This window comes from Rhipicephalus microplus, unplaced genomic scaffold (assembly GCF_043290135.1).
Source record: "Rhipicephalus microplus isolate Deutch F79 unplaced genomic scaffold, USDA_Rmic scaffold_37, whole genome shotgun sequence".
Taxonomy (NCBI): domain Eukaryota; kingdom Metazoa; phylum Arthropoda; class Arachnida; order Ixodida; family Ixodidae; genus Rhipicephalus; species Rhipicephalus microplus.
Window position 1 is genome coordinate 4,070,253 of NW_027464610.1, and position 16,002 is coordinate 4,086,254.

Below are 16,002 nucleotides of genomic sequence, written 5' to 3' on the forward strand. Positions count from 1 at the left end.
AGGTTAGGTTAGGTTACGTTAGGTTAGGTTACGTTAGGTTAGGTTAGGTTAGGTTAGGTTACGTTAGGTTAGGTTAGGTTAGGTAAGAATAATTTGGTTAGGTTAGGTAAGGTTAGGTTAGGTTAGGTTAGGTTGGGTTGGGTGTTGTTGGGTTGGGCTGGGTTGGGTTAGGTTGGGTTAGGTTAGGTTACGTTAGGTTAGGTTAGGTTAGGTTACGTTAGGTTATGTTAGGATAGGTTAGGTTACGTTAGGTTAGGTTAGGTCAGGTAAGGTTAGGTTACGTTAGAATAGGTTAGGTTAGGTTACGTTAGGTTAGGTTAAGTTAGGTTAGGTTTGGTTCGGTTAGGTTAGGTTAGCTTAGGTTAGGTTAGGTTGGGTTGGGTTGGGTTAGGTTGGGTTAGGTTAGGTTAGGTTAGGTTAGGTTGGGTTAGGTTAGTTTAGGTTAGGTTAGGTTAGGTTAGGTTAAGTTGGGTTGGGTTAGGTTAGGTTAGGTAAGGTTAGGTTAGGTTAGGTTAGGTTAAGGTATGAACCGTCGTAAAACCGCATTAAACAATGTCACTTAGTGAGATGCAGTGTTTTTCACCTTTACAAGTTGGGAACTGTGATATCTAATGTGAAAGTGCTTGAAACCGTCGTAATGTTGTAGAAAGCAATGTAAAGTAGCGAGTAAAACGTTTTCTAACGATAGAAGTGCGAAGGTCATGTTAGGTTGAGTTATGTTAGTTTAAGCTAGGTAGCGTCGTGAAACTACCAAAAACAACGTCATCTAACGAGATAGTGTTGTTTTATTGCGAGTACGAAACTGCGATAGGTGAAATGTTGTGAAAGCACACAAAACGGCATGAACAAGCCAAATACTGCGTGTTGTACCGTTACAAGTGCGAAACTGCTATGTTGAGATATTCTCGTTAAAGCGCATGCAAGCATCGTGAAACCTTAAAGAACGATGTCATTTAGCGAGATACAGCGTTCTGTACTGCAATAAGTTGGTGAAAAACTGTGAGGTTATGCAAATATCCTAATTGTGAACGAAACAGTGTAATAGAGCGTTTTTTAATACAAGTGCGAATGTTAGGTTAGGTTAAGATATGAACCGTCGTAAAACCGCATTAAACAATGTCACTTAGTGAGATGCAGTGTTTTTCACCATTACAAGTTGGGAACTGCGATATCTAATGTGAAAGCACTTGCAAACGTCGTTAGGTTAGGTTAGGTTAGGTTAGGTTACGTTAGGTTAGGTTTGGTTAGGTTAGGTTAGGTTAGGTTAGGTTATGTTAGGTTAGGTTGGGTTAGGTTAGGTTAGGTTACGTTAGGTTAAGGTATGAACCGTCGTAAAACCGCAATAAACAATGTCACTTAGTGAGATGCAGTGTTTTTCACCTTTACAAGTTGGGAACTGCGATATCTAATGTGAAAGCGCTTGAAACCGTCGTAATGTTGTAGAAAGCAATGTAAAGTAGCGAGTAAAACGTTTTCTAACGATAGAAGTGCGAAGGTTATGTTAGGTTGAGTTATGTTAGTTTAAGCTAGGTAGCGTCGTGAAACCACCAAAAACGACGTCGTCTAACGAGATAGTGTTGTTTTATTGCGAGTACGAAACTGCGATAGGTAAAATGTTGTGAAAGCACACAAAACGGCATGAACAAGCCAAATACTGCGTGTTGTACCGTTACAAGTGCGGAAGTGCTATGTTGTGACATTCTCGGTAAAGCGCATGCAAGTATAGTGAAACCTTAAAGAACGATGTCATTTAGCGAGATACAGCGTTCTGTACTGTAATAAGTTGGTGAGAAACTGTGAGGTCAAGCAAATATCGTAATTGTGAACGAAACAGTGTAATTGAGCGTCTTTAGATACAAGTGCGAATGTTAGGTTAGGTTGACATATCAACCGTCGTAAAACCGCATTAAACAATGTCACTTAGTGAGATGTAGTGTTTTTCAACATTACAAGTCGGGAACTACGATATCTAATGTGAAAGCGCATGAAACCGTCGTAATCTTGTAGAAAACATTGTAAAGTGGCGAGTAAAACGTTTTCTAACGATAGAAGTGCGAAGGTTAGGTTAGGTTAGGTTAGTTTAGGCTAGGTAGCGTCGTGAAACTACCAAAAACGACGTCATCTAACGAGATAGTGTTGTTTTATAGCGAGTATTAAACTGCGATAGGTGAAATGTTGTGAAAGCACACAAAACGGCATGAACAAGCCAAATACTGCGTGTTCTACCGTTACAAGTGCGAAACTGCTATATTGTAATATTCTCGTTAAATCGCATGCAAGCATCGTGAAACCTTAAAGAACAATGTCATTTAGCGAGATACAGCGTTCTGTACTGCAATAAGTTGGTGAAAAACTGTGAGGTTATGCAAATATCGTAATTGTGAACAAAACAGTGTAATAGAGCGTTTTTAGATACAAGTGCGAATGTTAGGTTAGGTTAAGATATGAACCGTCGTAAAACCGCATTAAACAATGTCAATTACTGAGATGCAGTGTTTTTCACCATTAAAAGTGGGGAACTGCGATATTTAATGTGAAAGCGCTTGCAACCGTCGTTAGGTTAGGTTAGGTTAGGTTAGGTTAGGTTAGGTTAGGTTAGGTTAGGTTAGATTAGGTTAGGCTGGGTTGAGTTGGGTTAGGTTAGGTTAGGTTAGGTTAGGTTGGGTTAGGTTAGGTTAGGTTAGGTTTGGTTACGTTAGGTTAGGTTACGTTAGGTTAGGTTAGGTTAGGTTACGTTAGGTTAGGTTAGGTTAGGTTAGGTAAGGATAATTTGGTTAGGCTAGGTAAGGTTAGGTTAGGTTAGGTTAGGTTGGGTTGGGTGTTGTTGGGTTGGGTTGGGTTGGGTTAGGTTGGGTTAGGTTAGGTTAGGTTACGTTAGGTTAGGTTAGGTTAGGTTACGTTAGGTTATGTTAGGTTAGGTTAGGTTACGTTAGGTTAGGTTAGGTTAGGTTACGTTAGAATAGGTTAGGTTAGGTTACGTTAGGTTACGTTAAGTTAGGTTAGGTTAGGTTTGGTTAGGTTAGGTTAGGTTAGCTTAGGTTAGGTTAGGTTGGGATGGGTTGGGTTAGGTTGGGTTAGGTTAGGTTAGGTTGGGTTAGGTTAGTTTAGGTTAGGTTAGGTTAAGTTGGGTTGGGTTAGGTTAGGTTAGGTTAGGTAAGGTTAGGTTAGGTTAGGTTAGGTAAAGGTATGAACCGTCGTAAAACCGCATTAAACAATGTCACTTAGTGAGATGCAGTGTTTTCACCATTACAAGTCGGGAACTGCGATATCTAATGTGAAAGCGCTTGCAAACGTCGTTAGGTTAGGTTAGGTTAGGTTAGGTTAGGTTAGGTTAGGTTAGGTTAGGTTAGGGTATGTTAGGTAAGGTTTGGTTAGGTTAGGTTAGGTTAGGTTGGGTTAGGTAAGGTTAGGTTAGGTTAAGATATGAACCGCGCTAAAACCGCATTAAACAATGTCACTTAGTGAGATGCTGTGTTTTCCACCATTACAAGTCGGGAACTGCGATATCTAATGTGAAAGCGCATGAAACCGTCGTAATCGTGTAGAAAACATTGTAAAATTGCGAGTAAAACGTTTTCTAACGATAGAAGTGCGAAGGTTAGGTTAGGTTAGGTTAGTTTAAGCTAGGTAGCGTCGTGAAACTACCAAAAACGACGTCATCTAACGAGATAGTGTTGTTTTATAGCGAGTAATAAACTGCGATAGGTGAAATGTTGTGAAAGCACACAAAACGGCATGAACAAGCCAAATACTGCGTGTTGTACCGTTACAAGTGCGAAACTGCTATGTTGAGATATTCTCGTTAAAGCGCATGCAAGCATCGTGAAACCTTAAAGAACGATGTCATTTAGCGAGATACAGCGTTCTGTACTGCAATAAGTTGGTGAAAAACTGTGAGGTTATGCAAATATCCTAATTGTGAACGAAACAGTGTAATAGAGCGTTTTTTAATACAAGTGCGAATGTTAGGTTAGGTTAAGATATGAACCGTCGTAAAACCGCATTAAACAATGTCACTTAGTGAGATGCAGTGTTTTTCACCATTACAAGTTGGGAACTGCGATATCTAATGTGAAAGCACTTGCAAACGTCGTTAGGTTAGGTTAGGTTAGGTTAGGTTACGTTAGGTTAGGTTTGGTTAGGTTAGGTTAGGTTAGGTTAGGTTATGTTAGGTTAGGTTGGGTTAGGTTAGGTTAGGTTAGGTTAGGTTAAGGTATGAACCGTCGTAAAACCGCAATAAACAATGTCACTTAGTGAGATGCAGTGTTTTTCACCTTTACAAGTTGGGAACTGCGATATCTAATGTGAAAGCGCTTGAAACCGTCGTAATGTTGTAGAAAGCAATGTAAAGTAGCGAGTAAAACGTTTTCTAACGATAGAAGTGCGAAGGTTATGTTAGGTTGAGTTATGTTAGTTTAAGCTAGGTAGCGTCGTGAAACCACCAAAAACGACGTCGTCTAACGAGATAGTGTTGTTTTATTGCGAGTACGAAACTGCGATAGGTAAAATGTTGTGAAAGCACACAAAACGGCATGAACAAGCCAAATACTGCGTGTTGTACCGTTACAAGTGCGAAAGTGCTATGTTGTGACATTCTCGGTAAAGCGCATGCAAGTATAGTGAAACCTTAAAGAACGATGTCATTTAGCGAGATACAGCGTTCTGTACTGTAATAAGTTGGTGAGAAACTGTGAGGTCAAGCAAATATCGTAATTGTGAACGAAACAGTGTAATTGAGCGTCTTTAGATACAAGTGCGAATGTTAGGTTAGGTTGACATATCAACCGTCGTAAAACCGCATTAAACAATGTCACTTAGTGAGATGTAGTGTTTTTCAACATTACAAGTCGGGAACTACGATATCTAATGTGAAAGCGCATGAAACCGTCGTAATCTTGTAGAAAACATTGTAAAGTGGCGAGTAAAACGTTTTCTAACGATAGAAGTGCGAAGGTTAGGTTAGGTTAGGTTAGTTTAAGCTAGGTAGCGTCGTCAAACTACCAAAAACGACGTCATCTAAAGAGATAGTGTTGTTTTATAGCGAGTATTAAACTGCAATAGGTGAAATGTTGTGAAAGCACACAAAACGGCATGAACAAGCCAAATACTGCGTGTTCTACCGTTACAAGTGCGAAACTGCTATATTGTAATATTCTCGTTAAATCGCATGCAAGCATCGTGAAACCTTAAAGAACAATGTCATTTAGCGAGATACAGCGTTCTGTACTGCAATAAGTTGGTGAAAAACTGTGAGGTTATGCAAATATCGTAATTGTGAACAAAACAGTGTAATAGAGCGTTTTTAGATACAAGTGCGAATGTTAGGTTAGGTTAAGATATGAACCGTCGTAAAACCGCATTAAACAATGTCAATTACTGAGATGCAGTGTTTTTCACCATTAAAAGTGGGGAACTGCGATATTTAATGTGAAAGCGCTTGCAACCGTCGTAATCTTGTAGAAAACATTGTAAAGTGGCGAGTAAAACGTTTTCTAACGATAGAAGTGCGAAGGTTAGGTTAGGTTAGGTTAGTTTAAGCTAGGTAGCGTCGTCAAACTACCAAAAACGACGTCATCTAACGAGATAGTGTTGTTTTATAGCGAGTATTAAACTGCGATAGGTGAAATGTTGTGAAAGCACACAAAACGGCATGAACAAGCCAAATACTGCGTGTTCTACCGTTACAAGTGCGAAACTGCTATATTGTAATATTCTCGTTAAATCGCATGCAAGCATCGTGAAACCTTAAAGAACAATGTCATTTAGCGAGATACAGCGTTCTGTACTGCAATAAGTTGGTGAAAAACTGTGAGGTTATGCAAATATCGTAATTGTGAACAAAACAGTGTAATAGAGCGTTTTTAGATACAAGTGCGAATGTTAGGTTAGGTTAAGATATGAACCGTCGTAAAACCGCATTAAACAATGTCAATTACTGAGATGCAGTGTTTTTCACCATTAAAAGTGGGGAACTGCGATATTTAATGTGAAAGCGCTTGCAACCGTCGTTAGGTTAGGTTAGGTTAGGTTAGGTTAGGTTTGGTTAGGTTAGGTTAGGTTAGGTTAGGTTTGGTTAGGTTAGGTTAGGTTAGGTTAGGTTAGGTTAGATTAGGTTAGGTTGGGTTGAGTTGGGTTAGGTTAGGTTAGGTTAGGTTAGGTTGGGTTAGGTTAGGTTAGGTTAGGTTTGGTTACGTTAGGTTAGGTTACGTTAGGTTAGGTTAGGTTAGGTAAGGATAATTTGGTTAGGCTAGGTAAGGTTAGGTTAGGTTAGGTTAGGTTGGGTTGGGTGTTGTTGGGTTGGGTTGGGTTGGGTTAGGTTGGGTTAGGTTAGGTTAGGTTACGTTAGGTTAGGTTAGGTTAGGTTACGTTAGGTTATGTTAGGTTAGGTTAGGTTACGTTAGGTTAGGTTAGGTCAGGTAAGGTTAGGTTACGTTAGAATAGGTTAGGTTAGGTTACGTTAGGTTAGGTTAAGTTAGGTTAGGTTAGGTTTGGTTAGGTTAGGTTAGGTTAGCTTAGGTTAGGTTAGGTTGGGATGGGTTGGGTTAGGTTGGGTTAGGTTAGGTTAGGTTAGGTTAGGTTGGGTTAGGTTAGTTTAGGTTAGGTTAGGTTAAGTTGGGTTGGGTTAGGTTAGGTTAGGTTTGGTAAGGTTAGGTTAGGTTAAGGTATGAACCGTCGTAAAACCGCATTAAACAATGTCACTTAGTGAGATGCAGTGTTTTCACCATTACAAGTCGGGAACTGCGATATCTAATGTGAAAGCGCTTGCAAACGTCGTTAGGTTAGGTTAGGTTAGGTTAGGTTAGGTTAGGTTAGGGTATGTTAGGTAAGGTTTGGTTAGGTTAGGTTAAGATATGAACCGCGCTAAAACCGCATTAAACAATGTCACTTAGTGAGATGCTGTGTTTTCCACCATTACAAGTCGGGAACTGCGATATCTAATGTGAAAGCGCATGAAACCGTCGTAATCGTGTAGAAAACATTGTAAAATTGCGAGTAAAACGTTTTCTAACGATAGAAGTGCGAAGGTTAGGTTAGGTTAGGTTAGTTTAAGCTAGGTAGCGTCGTCAAACTACCAAAAACGACGTCATCTAACGAGATAGTGTTGTTTTATAGCGAGTAATAAACTGCGATAGGTGAAATGTTGTGAAAGCACACAAAACGGCATGAACAAGCCAAATACTGCGTGTTCTACCGTTACAAGTGCGAAACTGCTATATTGTGATATTCTCGTTAAAGCGCATGCAAGCATCGTGAAATCTTAAAGAACAATGTCATTTAGCGAGATACAGCGTTCTGTACTGCAATAAGTTGGTGAAAAACTGTGAGGTTATGCAAATATCCTAATTTTGAACGAAACAGTGTAATAGAGCGTTTTTTAATACAAGTGCGAATGTTAGGTTAGGTTAAGATATGAACCGTCGTAAAACCGCATTAATCAATGTCACTTAGTGAGATGCAGTGTTTTTCACCATTACAAGTCGGGAACTGCGATATCTAATGTGAAAGCGCTTGCAAACGTCGTTAGGTTAGGTTAGGTTAGGTTAAGTTAGGTTACGTTAGGTTTGGTTAGGTTAGGTTAGGTTAGATTAGGTTTGGTTGGGTTGAGTTGGGTTAGGATAGGTTAGGTTAGGTTAGGTTAGGTTGGGTTAGGTTAGGTTAGGTTAGGTTACGTTAGGTTAGGTTACGTTAGGTTACGTTAGGTTAGGTTAGGTTAGGTTACGTTAGGTTAGGTTAGGTTAGGTAAGGATAATTTGGTTAGGTTAGGTAAGGTTAGGTTAGGTTAGGTTAGGTTGGGTTGGGTGTTGTTGGGTTGGGCTGGGTTGGGTTAGGTTGGGTTAGGTTAGGTTACGTTAGGTTAGGTTAGGTTAGGTTACGTTAGGTTATGTTAGGATAGGTTAGGTTACGTTAGGTTAGGTTAGGTCAGGTAAGGTTAGGTTACGTTAGAATAGGTTAGGTTAGGTTACGTTAGGTTAGGTTAGGTTAAGTTAGGTTAGGTTAGGTTTGGTTCGGTTAGGTTAGGTTAGCTTAGGTTAGGTTAGGTTGGGTTGGGTTGGGTTAGGTTGGGTTAGGTTATGTTAGGTTAGGTTAGGTTGGGTTAGGTTAGTTTAGGTTAGGTTAGGTTAGGTTAGGTTAAGTTGGGTTGGGTTAGGTTAGGTTAGGTAAGGTTAGGTTAGGTTAGGTTAGGTTAAGGTATGAACCGTCGTAAAACCGCATTAAACAATGTCAATTAGTGAGATGCAGTGTTTTTCACCTTTACAAGTTGGGAACTGTGATATCTAATGTGAAAGTGCTTGAAACCGTCGTAATGTTGTAGAAAGCAATGTAAAGTAGCGAGTAAAACGTTTTCTAACGATAGAAGTGCGAAGGTCATGTTAGGTTGAGTTATGTTAGTTTAAGCTAGGTAGCGTCGTGAAACTACCAAAAACAACGTCATCTAACGAGATAGTGTTGTTTTATTGCGAGTACGAAACTGCGATAGGTGAAATGTTGTGAAAGCACACAAAACGGCATGAACAAGCCAAATACTGCGTGTTGTACCGTTACAAGTGCGAAACTGCTATGTTGAGATATTCTCGTTAAAGCGCATGCAAGCATCGTGAAACCTTAAAGAACGATGTCATTTAGCGAGATACAGCGTTCTGTACTGCAATAAGTTGGTGAAAAACTGTGAGGTTATGCAAATATCCTAATTGTGAACGAAACAGTGTAATAGAGCGTTTTTTAATACAAGTGCGAATGTTAGGTTAGGTTAAGATATGAACCGTCGTAAAACCGCATTAAACAATGTCACTTAGTGAGATGCAGTGTTTTTCACCATTACAAGTTGGGAACTGCGATATCTAATGTGAAAGCACTTGCAAACGTCGTTAGGTTAGGTTAGGTTAGGTTAGGTTAGGTTACGTTAGGTTAGGTTTGGTTAGGTTAGGTTAGGTTAGGTTATGTTAGGTTAGGTTGGGTTAGGTTAGGTTAGGTTACGTTAGGTTAAGGTATGAACCGTCGTAAAACCGCAATAAACAATGTCACTTAGTGAGATGCAGTGTTTTTCACCTTTACAAGTTGGGAACTGCGATATCTAATGTGAAAGCGCTTGAAACCGTCGTAATGTTGTAGAAAGCAATGTAAAGTAGCGAGTAAAACGTTTTCTAACGATAGAAGTGCGAAGGTTATGTTAGGTTGAGTTATGTTAGTTTAAGCTAGGTATCGTCGTGAAACCACCAAAAACGACGTCGTCTAACGAGATAGTGTTGTTTTATTGCGAGTACGAAACTGCGATAGGTAAAATGTTGTGAAAGCACACAAAACGGCATGAACAAGCCAAATACTGCGTGTTGTACCGTTACAAGTGCGAAAGTGCTATGTTGTGACATTCTCGGTAAAGCGCATGCAAGTATAGTGAAACCTTAAAGAACGATGTCATTTAGCGAGATACAGCGTTCTGTACTGTAATAAGTTGGTGAGAAACTGTGAGGTCAAGCAAATATCGTAATTGTGAACGAAACAGTGTAATTGAGCGTCTTTAGATACAAGTGCGAATGTTAGGTTAGGTTGACATATCAACCGTCGTAAAACCGCATTAAACAATGTCACTTAGTGAGATGTAGTGTTTTTCAACATTACAAGTCGGGAACTACGATATCTAATGTGAAAGCGCATGAAACCGTCGTAATCTTGTAGAAAACATTGTAAAGTGGCGAGTAAAACGTTTTCTAACGATAGAAGTGCGAAGGTTAGGTTAGGTTAGGTTAGTTTAAGCTAGGTAGCGTCGTGAAACTACCAAAAACGACGTCATCTAACGAGATAGTGTTGTTTTATAGCGAGTATTAAACTGCGATAGGTGAAATGTTGTGAAAGCACACAAAACGGCATGAACAAGCCAAATACTGCGTGTTCTACCGTTACAAGTGCGAAACTGCTATATTGTAATATTCTCGTTAAATCGCATGCAAGCATCGTGAAACCTTAAAGAACAATGTCATTTAGCGAGATACAGCGTTCTGTACTGCAATAAGTTGGTGAAAAACTGTGAGGTTATGCAAATATCGTAATTGTGAACAAAACAGTGTAATAGAGCGTTTTTAGATACAAGTGCGAATGTTAGGTTAGGTTAAGATATGAACCGTCGTAAAACCGCATTAAACAATGTCAATTACTGAGATGCAGTGTTTTTCACCATTAAAAGTGGGGAACTGCGATATTTAATGTGAAAGCGCTTGCAACCGTCGTTAGGTTAGGTTAGGTTAGGTTAGGTTAGGTTAGGTTAGGTTAGGTTAGGTTAGATTAGGTTAGGTTGGGTTGAGTTGGGTTAGGTTAGGTTAGGTTAGGTTAGGTTGGGTTAGGTTAGGTTAGGTTAGGTTTGGTTACGTTAGGTTAGGTTACGTTAGGTTAGGTTAGGTTAGGTTACGTTAGGTTAGGTTAGGTTAGGTTAGGTAAGGATAATTTGGTTAGGCTAGGTAAGGTTAGGTTAGGTTAGGTTAGGTTGGGTTGGGTGTTGTTGGGTTGGGTTGGGTTGGGTTAGGTTGGGTTAGGTTAGGTTAGGTTACGTTAGGTTAGGTTAGGTTAGGTTACGTTAGGTTATGTTAGGTTAGGTTAGGTTACGTTAGGTTAGGTTAGGTCAGGTAAGGTTAGGTTACGTTAGAATAGGTTAGGTTAGGTTACGTTAGGTTAGGTTAAGTTAGGTTAGGTTAGGTTTGGTTAGGTTAGGTTAGGTTAGCTTAGGTTAGGTTAGGTTGGGATGGGTTGGGTTAGGTTGGGTTAGGTTAGGTTAGGTTAGGTTAGGTTGGGTTAGGTTAGTTTAGGTTAGGTTAGGTTAAGTTGGGTTGGGTTAGGTTAGGTTAGGTTAGGTAAGGTTAGGTTAGGTTAGGTTAGGTTAAGGTATGAACCGTCGTAAAACCGCATTAAACAATGTCACTTAGTGAGATGCAGTGTTTTCACCATTACAAGTCGGGAACTGCGATATCTAATGTGAAAGCGCTTGCAAACGTCGTTAGGTTAGGTTAGGTTAGGTTAGGTTAGGTTAGGTTAGGTTAGGTTAGGTTAGGGTATGTTAGGTAAGGTTTGGTTAGGTTAGGTTAGGTTAGGTTGGGTTAGGTAAGGTTAGGTTAGGTTAAGATATGAACCGCGCTAAAACCGCATTAAACAATGTCACTTAGTGAGATGCTGTGTTTTCCACCATTACAAGTCGGGAACTGCGATATCTAATGTGAAAGCGCATGAAACCGTCGTAATCGTGTAGAAAACATTGTAAAATTGCGAGTAAAACGTTTTCTAACGATAGAAGTGCGAAGGTTAGGTTAGGTTAGGTTAGTTTAAGCTAGGTAGCGTCGTGAAACTACCAAAAACGACGTCATCTAACGAGATAGTGTTGTTTTATAGCGAGTAATAAACTGCGATAGGTGAAATGTTGTGAAAGCACACAAAACGGCATGAACAAGCCAAATACTGCGTGTTCTACCGTTACAAGTGCGAAACTGCTATATTGTGATATTCTCGTTAAAGCGCATGCAAGCATCGTGAAATCTTAAAGAACAATGTCATTTAGCGAGATACAGCGTTCTGTACTGCAATAAGTTGGTGAAAAACTGTGAGGTTATGCAAATATCCTAATTGTGAACAAAACAGTGTAATAGAGCGTTTTTTAATACAAGTGCGAATGTTAGGTTAGGTTAAGATATGAACCGTCGTAAAACCGCATTAATCAATGTCACTTAGTGAGATGCAGTGTTTTTCACCATTACAAGTCGGGAACTGCGATATCTAATGTGAAAGCGCTTGCAAACGTCGTTAGGTTAGGTTAGGTTAGGTTAGGTTAGGTTAGGTTACGTTAGGTTTGGTTAGGTTAGGTTAGGTTAGGTTAGATTAGGTTTGGTTGGGTTGAGTTGGGTTAGGATAGGTTAGGTTAGGTTAGGTTGGGTTAGGTTAGGTTAGGTTAGGTTAGGTTAGGTTAGGTAAGGATAATTTGGTTAGGTTAGGTAAGGTTAGGTTAGGTTAGGTGAGGTTGGGTTGGGTGTTGTTGGGTTGGGCTGGGTTGGGTTAGGTTGGGTTAGGTTAGGTTAATGTGAAAGCACTTGTTAATGTGAAAGCACTTGCAGGTTAGGTTACGTTAGGTTAGGTTAGGTTAGGTTACGTTAGGTTATGTTAGGATAGGTTAGGTTACGTTAGGTTAGGTTAGGTCAGGTAAGGTTAGGTTACGTTAGAATAGGTTAGGTTAGGTTACGTTAGGTTAGGTTAAGTTAGGTTAGGTTAGGTTTGGTTCGGTTAGGTTAGGTTAGCTTAGGTTAGGTTAGGTTGGGTTGGGTTGGGTTAGGTTGGGTTAGGTTAGGTTAGGTCAGGTTAGGTTGGGTTAGGTTAGTTTAGGTTAGGTTAGGTTAGGTTAAGTTGGGTTGGGTTAGGTTAGGTTAGATTAGGTAAGGTAAGGTTAGGTTAGGTTAGGTTAGGTTAAGGTATGAACCGTCGTAAAACCGCAATAAACAATGTCACTTAGTGAGATGCAGTGTTTTTCACCTTTACAAGTTGGGAACTGTGATATCTAATGTGAAAGCGCTTGAAACCGTCGTAATGTTGTAGAAAGCAATGTAAAGTAGCGAGTAAAACGTTTTCTAACGATATAAGTGCGAAGGTTATGTTAGGTTGAGTTATGTTAGTTTATGCTAGGTAGCGTCGTGAAACCACCAAAAACGACGTCGTCTAACGAGATAGTGTTGTTTTATTGCGAGTACGAAACTGCGATAGGTAAAATGTTGTGAAAGCACACAAAACGGCATGAACAAGCCAAATACTGCGTGTTGTACCGTTACAAGTGCGAAACTGCTATGTTGTGACATTCTCGGTAAAGCGCATGCAAGTATCGTGAAACCTTAAAGAACGATGTCATTTAGCGAGATACAGCGTTCTGTACTGTAATAAGTTGGTGAGAAACTGTGAGGTCAAGCAAATATCGTAATTGTGAACGAAACAGTGTAATTGAGCGTCTTTAAATACAAGTGCGAATGTTAGGTTAGGTTGACATATCAACCGTCGTAAAACCGCATTAAACAATGTCACTTAGTGAGATGTAGTGTTTTTCAACATTACAAGTCGGGAACTACGATATCTAATGTGAAAGCGCATGAAACCGTCGTAATCTTGTAGAAAACATTGTAAAGTGGCGAGTAAAACGTTTTCTAACGATAGAAGTGCGACGGTTAGGTTAGGTTAGGTTAGTTTAAGCTAGGTAGCGTCGTGAAACTACCAAAAACGACGTCATCTAACGAGATAGTGTTGTTTTATAGCGAGTATTAAACTGCGATAGGTGAAATGTTGTGAAAGCACACAAAACGGCATGAACAAGCCAAATACTGCGTGTTCTACCGTTACAAGTGCGAAACTGCTATATTGTGATATTCTCGTTAAAGCGCATGCAAGCATCGTGAAACCTTAAAGAACAATGTCATTTAGCGAGATACAGCGTTCTGTACTGCAATAAGTTGGTGAAAAACTGTGAGGTTATGCAAATATCCTAATTGTGAACGAAACAGTGTAATAGAGCGTTTTTTAATACAAGTGCGAATGTTAGGTTAGGTTAAGATATGAACCGTCGTAAAACCGCATTAATCAATGTCACTTAGTGAGATGCAGTGTTTTTCACCATTACAAGTCGGGAACTGCGATATCTAATGTGAAAGCGCTCGCAAACGTCGTTAGGTTAGGTTAGGTTAGGTTAGGTTAGGTTACGTTAGGTTAGGTTAGGTTATGTTTGGTTAGGTTAGGTTAGGTTAGGTTAGGTTAGGGTATGTTAGGTAAGGTTTGGTTAGGTTAGGTTAGGTTAGGTTGGTTTAGGTAAGGTTAGGTTAGGTTAAGATATGAACCGCGCTAAAACCGCATTAAACAATGTCACTTAGTGAGATGCTGTGTTTTTCACCATTACAAGTCGGGAACTACGATATCTAATGTGAAAGCGCATGAAACCGTCGTAATCTTGTAGAAAACATTGTAAAGTAGCGAATAAAACGTTTTCTAACGATAGAAGTGCGAAGGTTCGGTTAGTTTGAGTTATGTTAGTTTAGGCTAGGTAGCGTCGTGAAACCACCAAAAACGACGTCATCTAACGATATAGTGTTGTTTTAATGCGAGTACGAAACTGCGACAGGTAAAATGTTGTGAAAGCACTCAAAACGGCATGAACAAGCCAAATACTGCGTGTTGTACCGTTACAAGTGCGAAATTGCTATGTTGTGACATTCTCGGTAAAGCGCATGCAAGTATCGTGAAACCTTAAAGAACGATGTCATTTAGCGAGATACAGCGTTCTGTACTGTAATAAATTGGTGAGAAACTGTGAGGTCAAGCAAATATCGTAATTGTGAACGAAACAGTGTAATTGAGCGTCTTTAGATACAAGTGCGAATGTTTGGTTAGGTTGACATATCAACCGTCGTAAAACCGCATTAAACAATGTCACTTAGTGAGATGTAGTGTTTTTCAACATTACAAGTCGGGAACTACGATATCTAATGTGAAAGCGCATGACACCGTCGTAATCTTGTAGAAAACATTGTAAAGTGGCGAGTAAAACGTTTTCTAACGATAGAAGTGCGAAGGTTAGGTTAGGTTAGGTTAGGTTAGTTTAAGCTAGGTAGCGTCGTGAAACTACCAAAAACGACGTCATCTAACGAGATAGTGTTGTTTTATAGCGAGTATTAAACTGCGATAGGTGAAATGTTGTGAAAGCACACAAAACGGCATGAACAAGCCAAATACTGCGTGTTCTACCGTTACAAGTGCGAAACTGCTATATTGTAATATTCTCGTTAAATCGCATGCAAGCATCGTGAAACCTTAAAGAACAATGTCATTTAGCGAGATACAGCGTTCTGTACTGCAATAAGTTGGTGAAAAACTGTGAGGTTATGCAAATATCGTAATTGTGAACAAAACAGTGTAATAGAGCGTTTTTAGATACAAGTGCGAATGTTAGGTTAGGTTAAGATATGAACCGTCGTAAAACCGCATTAAACAATGTCAATTACTGAGATGCAGTGTTTTTCACCATTAAAAGTGGGGAACTGCGATATTTAATGTGAAAGCGCTTGCAACCGTCGTTAGGTTAGGTTAGGTTAGGTTAGGTTAGGTTAGGTTAGGTTAGGTTAGGTTAGATTAGGTTAGGTTAGGTTGGGTTGAGTTGGGTTAGGTTAGGTTAGGTTAGGTTAGGTTGGGTTAGGTTAGGTTAGGTTAGGTTTGGTTACGTTAGGTTAGGTTACGTTAGGTTAGGTTAGGTTAGGTTACGTTAGGTTAGGTTAGGTTAGGTTAGGTAAGGATAATTTGGTTAGGCTAGGTAAGGTTAGGTTAGGTTAGGTTAGGTTGGGTTGGGTGTTGTTGGGTTGGGTTGGGTTGGGTTAGGTTGGGTTAGGTTAGGTTAGGTTACGTTAGGTTAGGTTAGGTTAGGTTACGTTAGGTTATGTTAGGTTAGGTTAGGTTACGTTAGGTTAGGTTAGGTCAGGTAAGGTTAGGTTACGTTAGAATAGGTTAGGTTAGGTTACGTTAGGTTAGGTTAAGTTAGGTTAGGTTAGGTTTGGTTAGGTTAGGTTAGGTTAGCTTAGGTTAGGTTAGGTTGGGATGGGTTGGGTTAGGTTGGGTTAGGTTAGGTTAGGTTAGGTTAGGTTGGGTTAGGTTAGTTTAGGTTAGGTTAGGTTAAGTTGGGTTGGGTTAGGTTAGGTTAGGTTAGGTAAGGTTAGGTTAGGTTAGGTTAGGTTAAGGTATGAACCGTCGTAAAACCGCATTAAACAATGTCACTTAGTGAGATGCAGTGTTTTCACCATTACAAGTCGGGAACTGCGATATCTAATGTGAAAGCGCTTGCAAACGTCGTTAGGTTAGGTTAGGTTAGGTTAGGTTAGGTTAGGTTAGGTTAGGTTAGGGTATGTTAGGTAAGGTTTGGTTAGGTTAGGTTAGGTTAGGTTGGGTTAGGTAAGGTTAGGTTAGGTTAAGATATGAACCGCGCTAAAACCGCATTAAACAATGTCACTT